The 9827-nt window shown below is 35.0% G+C and overlaps 1 non-coding gene across 1 annotated transcript; it reads left to right on the forward strand.

Moving 5' to 3' along the window:
• Window positions 1-8736: 8736 nt before the first annotated feature.
• Window positions 8737-8842, forward strand: LOC131178015 (small nucleolar RNA R71). Its single transcript, XR_009147146.1, has one exon. It is a non-coding gene; the product is annotated as a small nucleolar RNA R71 (small nucleolar RNA).
• The last annotated feature ends 985 nt before the right edge of the window (window positions 8843-9827 follow it).

Raw genomic sequence — 9827 nt, forward strand, 5'->3', positions numbered from 1 at the left:
CAAATTTTCATTTGAGTCATGATAATTTTGTCTAGAAAAGACTGGCCAACCATAGATACCATAGCATATTGGTCAGGGTTAAAACCAAATGATTTGGCAATTACAGTCACCATCCCTCCAATAACTATACTGCCAGCTGAATGCTTAGAGACTATATGTTCCATATGAGAGCAAAGAAAATAAGCACCATTTATCTTTTTCTTCTCTTTCATGCAACATAAAAAGAATAAATCATTCTTTCCTATAACCCCATTACTGTGCCCTCTGCCTAGTATAGTGTAAGACATGAACCTTTGTAAGTATCTCAGAGCAAGGTCTTGGATGGCTAAGGCCTTAGTAGTACTAGGGTTGTAATACTTTCCATATGGTTTAATTGACTTCCAAATTGAAGGGGGGTCATAAATAGTTCTTTGCCACTCAATCACTTTTGCTCCATCATTACAAAAACCAAATAAAGTATTCACTTGAGCAGTGTCAAGTTCTCTGTCCTGACCTAAACATCTAAAGGAAATGGTGTCCCTGTGGTTATTGTTCATGGGCTGGAAGTCCAATTGCAGTGAGCTTAAAAACTCAATTGTCAATTCCTTAGAAGTAGGTTCTTGAATCCTAGCAAAATCACTCTAACCTATTTTCCAAATATTCACTAACAGATTCATAAAGCCCTATCTCCCTGAGACTATGTTCATCAATGTACTTGGTGGCTAAAATTTTCGTTTTAGCAAGCGCCTTATAATTTTTCCTCATTTCAAAGTCCCTAAAAATCCATGGGTAAGATGAGTTTACATGATTTTCAGATTGAGGGATAACTGGAGCAGTTTGAGACACTGTTAGTGAATGATGCAAAGGCGATTGAACCCTAGTTAGAGCATAAAAGACCTACGATGAGATAGGACTTTGGGCAACAAAGCGAGTTCTTGCACTAACGGGTCATGGGGAACCACCCTAGGCTGTTTCGGTGGAGCAGAGGAGTTGAGGACTGATTTTTTTCTTTTTCGCGTCTCATACACAATTGAAGGAGCGAATTTTGTGTGTTTTTAGGAGGGAGGTGTGGTGTCTTGGGTTGCATTGTCGGGATTAGGGGTGGAATGAGAGGATTGGTGAGGTAGGGAACTAGGGTTCGTATCGAGAATTTGGGGCCGAAATGGGTATTTCGGGTTGAGCATTGGGTGGTGTAGGATTTGGTGTTGGGGTTGAAGAGTTACTATTAGTAGCCATTTTTATGGCTCGCAGCTTGTTTATGTGGGTTGAAGGTTGTTTGGTGCGCACCGTGGAAGGAACAGTGAAGATTTTGAGTCGTGCGGCTGATGAGATGAAATAGAATGAGATGGCTAGGGTAAAGGTTTAAGTGATGACATACCTAGGGTCCGATATGAGACATGTTGGAAATAGTTGGGGGGGTGACATGCCCTGTGTGATTTGGTGTAAGATGAATAACATGAGGCATGTTGGAATAAAAGAGAAAAGTGACATGCCCTGATAAGTGCATAATTTATTAATTTTACTCCCATCACATTTATTGTTTCTAGTATATCTTTATGCCTAATTCTGTTGATTAAAGTATAATTATCTATTAGACATATGTTTAAAGAGTTATTGAAATAATTGTGTTAAATGGAGAAATTATTAGCATTAGCATTAATTTGGCTCTTGCTATATTTTTCAGGGTTTTGGTGAAGTCCCAGAACATAGAAGTGTGGAAGGAAGCTTAAAAAGGTCGAAGGATTGAGAAGCGTTAAAGAAACAAAGTACACGGGTCGTGTAAACACAACCACAGACCCGTGTAACATTCTGCAGAAGAAATCCAGAGAACCGAGGAAGAGACAAAGTACACGGGCTGTGTAACTTGACCAGTGTAAATCTTTGAGACCCGTGTAACTTTCTGTGCCAATGCAAAACATGTCCATTCAGCTCCAGTAAGTTACACGGCCCTGGGCCGTGTAGTGGTACACGGGCCGTGTATACGTCGACAGCCAATTTCCTAATTTTTCTCCAGTTGCAGTTTTTGACAGAGACTCTAAAAAAACCTAACCCTAGACCATTTATTATAAATAGAAGAGCAGCAGCAGCACAAAGGGGGAAGACGTTCGGCCTCCAACACGATTCAACAACCTCTCCATTCGTCTTTTAGAATTCTTCTTTATTTTTCCTTTATTTTTCTGTAAGCCATGAACATGAGTGGCTAAGTTTTTAATTCAGTTCAAGGGATTCAAGTTCTTTTGCTTGATTTGTGAGACCAGGTTCTTAATTTAATTTATGTCCTTTGAATATCTATTATTTTCTGATTTCTTTGTCTTTGATCTACTGAATGATTTGCTAAAAATGCCTATTAGTTAATTATTTGATGAGATCAATTGGTAGTTCATCTTCATAATCAGTAATTGTTGTGTAAGATTGAGCATGAGTAGCAATTAGGTTTTATTGATTATGATCCCAGTTTTCGATAATAACCTAAGGAAACAATAGGGTGGATTAAATAATTTATGCTTCATAAATTGTTATTCAGCTTAACTACTTCCTTTTCTTAAAGCAGTTATTAATTTGATGAGAATTGCTTAATACCAACTCAGTTAATAATTAGAGTCAATAAGAGTGCTGGGCTCGAATTGATGAGTATAGGGAAGTCGGGGGTTTACCACGCTGTTTGGTAAATCTGCATTAAGTATTCAATAAGAAATAATTGTATTTGTTTTGTCTATGATCAAAACAATGCATTGGAATGAGAATTACCTTAGACTAAAGTTTGTTTAAATTGAGATTTTCATATTTAGTTCTTGAATTTCTGAGTTCTTCTGATTTTGTGTTACAAAACCCCCCAATCTTTATTTCTTCCATTTTTTATTACACAAGTGCATAAAATTTAATAATTCAGTCTATAGGGTTCGACCTGGATTTACCACTTGCTACAGAAAATAATTCATAATTAGTAATTTCAGTTAATTTAATTTCTGGTAGATTCGACACCCATCATGCCCCGTGTGATTGTACATGAGGTGCTACATGAGGCATGTGAGACCCCTTGAAACTCTAGGCATGTTTTACATTTTTAGCAATTTAGAGTGCTAAGAACAAGTTTTGATGGTGACACTACCCCCAGCATACATTATGTTGAACCTAGTGCTAAATGACCTGATATACAACCCAAAAATGTGATCCTAAACACACTAAAACCAAACCCAAAACAAAATTTATCCAAAAATTTCACTCAAAACCCAATTGAAACCCAATTAATTACCAATAACAATTAAAATCTAGCAATTCACCAAACACAAACTAAAACATTATTCAAGTAATATTCACATTAACAATCACATCACAAGTAATAACACTTAAATTTGACCCCAAACTTAACATTAAAAATTCATGAACAAGAAACAAAATTCTGCTACAGACACTGTTTACATGACTAAATTCTGCAGAATTGTATCATGAAATTTCACAAAATTTTCAATGGCAAATATGTCAATCTCAGTACAATACATCAAAATTAATTACTCAAAAAGTAAAACCAAAAGCATGTTGCTATTGATTACTATGAAAATTCTTATATTTCTCATCAATTTACTCAAAATGTTGAAACAAAAATGGCCTTTCACTCCACCATATTGCTGCAATTAGACATAAAGCTTAAATTAGTTCAAATTTGACTTTGTTAAGAACAATATGCATCATGGAAGACAAATATAAGGTTCAACAACTTCTTAAACATTTATTTTTTCAATTCAACATACACATTTGCTTAAAAATCTCCATCAACCTGCAGAAAGAAATTTTAATGTCAAATATGAGTTTAATGGGGTATAAAATGAAATAAAATAAAAGAAAAATTAAGTATAAGGAAAAATTTTGGGGTGCCTCCAAAAGAGCGCTAATTTTAGGTCATTAGCTTGACCCTCCTTAATTTAGTGAATTGGTGGATCATCAAGGAAACAACTTGTTTCCTTCTCAATGGGCTGGCCTGTGATATAAATCTTGAGCTTTTGACCATTAACTTTAAAAAGCCTAGAATTTTCACTCCAAATATCCACAACTCCATATGGATAAACTTTGACGACCTTGAAAGGACTAGACCATCTTGATTTCAACTTTCCAGGAAAGAGTCTAAGTCTAGAATTATACAATAAAACCAGGTCACCCTCTTTAAACTCCTTTCTTTTAATAAACTTGTCATGCCAAAATCTAGTCCTTTCCTTAAAAATTCGAGCATTCTCATAGGCATCCAACCTTATCTCTTCAAGTTCATTTAATTGAAGCAATCTTTTCTCTTCAGCACTTTTTAAGTCAAAATTCAAAATTTGGATTGCCCAATATGCTTTGTGTTCCAACTCAACTAGCAAATGACATGATTTCCCATAGACTAGCTTAAAAGGTGTAGTTCTAATGGGTGTCATGTAAGCTGTCCTGTATGCCCATAATGCATCATCTAGCCTCAATGACCAATCCTTCCTTGAATGATTAACAATTTTTTCTAAAATTCTTTTCAATTTCTATTAGATACTTCAACTTGCTCACTGGTCTGAGGATGGTAGGGTGTAGCTACCTTATGAGTAACCCCATATTTCTTCAAAAGATTTTCAAACTGTTTACTGCAGAAATGAGATCCACCATCACTGATTATAGCTCTTGGAGCTCCAAATCTAGTGAAAATAAACTTTTTCAAAAATTTCACTACTACCCTTGCATCATTTGTAGGGGAAGCAATGGCCTCAACCCATTTTGACACATAATCCACACCTACCAAAATGTACTTATTCCCAAAAGATGATGGGAATGGTCCCATGAAATCTATGCCCCAAACATCAAATAACTCAATCTCAAAAATTCCTTGTTGTGGCATTTCATTTTTTCTTGAAATATTCCCCACTCTTTGACATCTATCATATCTTAAAATAAATTCTCTCACAATTTTAAATGTGTGTGGCCAATAAAATCCAGCTTGAAGTACTTTAGCCACTGTTTTATCCACACTGAAATGACCTCCATAGTCAGAAGAATGACAATGCTCTAAAATGTTTCCTATTTCCTCTTCAGGCACGCACCTTCTAACTAGGCCATCATTACATCTCTTAAATAACAATGGATCCTCCGATGTATAAAATTTCACATCATGCAAAATTTTCTTTTTCTGTTGATAGCTCAAATCTGGTGGGAGAACTCCACATGACAGGTAATTGACAAAATCTGCAAACCATAGTAATGCGGCAACAACAACTAGTAATTGCTCATTTGAGAAAAACTCGTCAATTGGCAATTCCTCCTTATTTCCATTTTTACTCTCATATTTAATCCTTGATAGATGATATGCTATAACATTTTTTAGCCCCCTTTTTATCTTTAATTTATAAGTCAAACTCCTGTAGCAATAGAACCCATCTTATCAGTATTGGCTTTGCTTCTTTTTAATTCATCAAATATCTTATGGTGGCATGGTCTGTATAGACAATCACTTTTGATCCAACCAAGTATGACCTAAACTTTTCCACAGTAAATACCACAGCTAAAAATTCTTTCTCAGTGGTGGCATAATTTACTTGAGCATCATATAAAGTTTTACTGGCATAATAAATTGCATAAGACCTCTTCTCTTTTTTCTGACCAAGTACAGCTCCCACAACAAAGTCACTAGCATCACACATAACCTCAAATGGCAATGACCAATCTGGAGGTTGCATAATAGGGGTTGTTGTTAGAGCTTCCTTCAACCTGTTAAAAGAATAAAAACAAGCTTCGTCAAAATTAAAAGAAACATCATGATTCAACAAATTTGTAAGAGGTTTAGCAATTTTTGAAAAATCCTTTATAAATTGCCAGTAGAAACCAGCATGCCCAAGAAAACTTCTAATTCCTTTCATTGAATTTAGTGGAGGCATCTTCTCAATCACTTCTACTTTGGCTTTGTCCACTTCAATTCCTCTACGTGATACCAAATGTCCAAGAACAATGCTTTCTTGCACCATAAAATGACATTTCTCCCAATTTAGTACCAAATCTATTTCTTCACATCTTTTAAGCACTTTAGAGAGGTTAGATAGACAATTATCAAAAAATCATTCATAAAAACTTTCATAATTTCCTCAATAAAATTAGAAAAAATGGCCATCATACACCGTTGAAAAGCAGCTAGTGCATTACATAAGCCAAAAGGCATTCTTCTATATGCAAATGTGCTATATGGACATGTGAATGTGGTTTTCTTTTGATCACTAGGATGTATTGGGATTTGAAAAAAATCAGAATACCCATCCAAATAACAACAATATGAATGTTTTGCTAACCTCTCTAACATTTGATCAATAAAAGGCAAGGGAAAATGGTCTTTCCTAGTGGCACTATTAAGCTTCCTGTAATCTATACACATCCTCCACCCTGTGACAATTCTAGTAGGTATCAGCTCATTATTTTCATTTTTCACAACGATCACACCTCCTTTCTTGGGAATTACATGAACTGGGCTAACCCAACTACTATCAGAAATAGGATAAATGATCCCAGCTTCAAGGAGTTTCAAAACTTCTTTCTTCACCACCTCTTTCATATTAGGATTCAACCTTCTTTGATGTTCTATGGTGGCTTTAAAATTATCTTCTAAAAGAATCCTATGCATACACAAGGTAGGGTTTATACCCTTTATGTTATCAATGGTGTAACCAATGACTTTCCTATGTGCTCTTAACTTTCTTAGCAGTTTTTTAACTTGTACATCACTTAAACTTGCACTAATAATGATAGGATAAGTTGAATTAGGTCCAAGAAAAGCATACCTTAATGTAGATAGAAGTGGTTTGAGGTCTACCTGTGGTGCTTCCTTCTCATCCAGCAAAGATGGTTGTGCAACTTCATGTTTCAATTCTTCAATTTGCAAAACTTGATCTCCTACAACTTCTTGAGTAGCTTCCAAAATTTGAGGAAAAGCTGCAACTTTCGAATTTTCATCTTTTATTATTCTACTATGTACTGAACAATTCTCCAAAGGGTCCTCAGGATATCTTTTCCTAAATTCTACTTCCACAATCTCATCAATAATATCCACCCTTAAATAAGGATTAACTCCATGATGTTTCTTCAAAGTCTGATTCAAATTAAATTCTACCTCCTCTTCTTCAACTTTTAATGTCAATCTACCATTCTTTACATCAATTATAGCCCCTGCTGTGGCTAAAAATGGCCTTCCTAAAATGATAGGTATATGATTATCTTCTTCCATTTCAAGAATCACAAAATCCACAGGAATGAAAAATTTTCCAACTTTTAAGGGCACATTCTCCAAAATTCATACTGGATATTTGATAGATCTATCAACTAGTTATAAAGAAATGGTGGTGGGCTTCAAATCTCCTACCTTTAACTTTTTACAAATGGAGAGTGGCATCAAACTTACACTAGCTCCAAGATCACACAATGCTTTGTCAATACTAGTGTCCCCAATGTGACAAGGAATAGAGAAACTTCATGGATCCTTCAACTTCGGTGGAAGTTTATTCTGTAAAAGAGCACTACACTCCTCTGTTAATGCCACAGTTTCATAATCTTCTAATCTCCTCTTGTTTGACAAAATTTCCTTCAAGAATTTAGCATATGGGGGCATTTGAGAAATTGCATCTGTAAATGGGATGTTAATGTATAACTTCTTCAAAACTTCCAAAAATTTCTATAACTGCTTATCTAGCTTTGCTTTCTGAAACCTCTGAGGATATGGCAATGGTGGCTTGTATGGTGGAGGCATATACTTTTCCTCTTCTTCTTTTTCAACTTCCTTCTTTTTGTTTGCTTCCTCATTAACTTCATCATGATTTGAAATAGATTCATTCTTATCTTCATCTTCTTTCTTCTTTTCCTCTTTTACCTCATCTTTCTTTTCATCTCCCACAATTTTCCCACTCCTTAGGATCACTGCCTTGCAATGTCCTCTAGGATTCTCTGGTTGACTTGGAAGTTTTCCTTGTGCTTTGCTGGAATTGCTTACTTGTTGAGCTATTTGGTTTTCCAACATCCTGTTATGAGTGGCAAGTTTGTCTATCCTTAAAGTTAATTGTTGAATCATTTCTCTTTATTTTTGTTGAGCAGTTAAGAAATTCCCCATCATAGACTTCAAAATTGAATCTTGGTCTGAAGACTGAACTGGTAGTTATGAAACAAGTGCATTTTGATTCCTTTGTGGTAAAAATCTAGTTGGTACTCTATTTTGCTGAAAATTTTGTTGTTGCTACTAGAAATTAGGAGGTTGTTGATAATTTTATTATTCTTTGCCCTTGTCGACCTCCCCAAGAAAAGTTAGGGTGATTCCTCCATGCTGGATTATATGTAGCCAAAAAAGGATTACCAACTGGTTTCTGATTATAATTCCCAACAAAATCAACTTTCTCATTTCCAAATTCTTGCCCATAGGAAGGAAAATCATTCATACAATGCATATTTCCTACACCAACATCTTCTGTATGACTAGATCCTCTAATCGAAGAATCAACCTTCATGCTTAACTTATCCATTTTTCTCATCAAAGCATCAAATTTGGCATTGAACATACTCATGGCATTTAACTCATATACACCAGCTGATGGCTTCTTCATTTCATTTCTTTCACAGCTCCATTGATAATTATTGTAAGCAATTTTATCCAATGCTGAATAAGCTTCATCTTCTGACTTCTCCATAAGATCACCTCTTGAAGATACATCAATTATACTTCTAATTGCTGGAGAAACACCATTGTAGAAATGTTGAACTAGCATCCATTTAGGGATTCCATGATGTGGACTTCTCCTTTGAAGATCCTTATATCTCTCCCAAGCTTTATAGAGACTCTCATCATCCCTTGGTCTGAAAGAAGTTATTTCATTTCTCGATTTTGAAGTCTTGCTAGGAGGAAAGTATTGAGCCGAGAAAGCTTGTGACAACTCATCCCAAGTAATTATCGAACCTGGAGGTAATGAATGCAACTACCCCCTAGCACGATCCTTCAAAGAAAAAGGAAATAATCTCAACCGGATGGCATCACCTGACACTCCATTTATCTTCAGCATGTCACGAATCTCAAGAAAATGTGTAAGGTGCATATGTGGACTCTCAGTAGGACCTCCCCCAAACTGTGATTGTTGAACCATTTGACAAAGTGAGGGCTTCAACTCAAAATTATTCGCTTCCACTCTAGGCCTTATAATACTTGATCTAAAATCTTCAAAACTAGGAAAAGCATGATCCTTAATTGATCAGTTATTGTTTGCCATAGCTTCTATCACATGTTGCTCTTGCTGTTTTTGAATTCTGAGTTCAGCTTTTCTTCTTTTAGATTCTGCTCTCAAAGCTTTAGCTGTCTTTTCAATCTCAGGTTCAAAAATTAAATCAATCTTTGCACTTTTTGTTCTTCTCATATAAAAGATATGTACCTTAAAAACCAAAACAAGAAAATCTCAAAGTAAAATAATAAAGAAAATAAATTAAAATAAAAAATAAAATGCTCAAATTAACCAAACAATCAATCGATTAATATCAAATAAAAACAAATCCCCAGTAATAGCGCCAAAAACTTGATGCATACTCCGCAAATATATGGGTCATTCAAGTAGTAAAGAAAAGATATTGTCCCACAGAGATCTGTTGTTTGAATACCAAACTATAAAAGTCACGATTATTTGGGCTATCGATAATGTGTACCAAAAGTAAAGTAAGAGATGCAGCAAAATAAATTGGGAAAGTAAGAAAATTATAATAAAATAAGCAATTAAATTTCTAAGCACTAAACTAATTTACTAAAATTTCAGCAAGTGACAAAAGATTTAATTAATTAATGGTAAAAATTGATTTTAGAGTTGGGGTTCATGAAGTAAATTTCA

Source organism: Hevea brasiliensis, chromosome 2 (genome assembly GCF_030052815.1).
Source record: "Hevea brasiliensis isolate MT/VB/25A 57/8 chromosome 2, ASM3005281v1, whole genome shotgun sequence".
Taxonomy (NCBI): domain Eukaryota; kingdom Viridiplantae; phylum Streptophyta; class Magnoliopsida; order Malpighiales; family Euphorbiaceae; genus Hevea; species Hevea brasiliensis.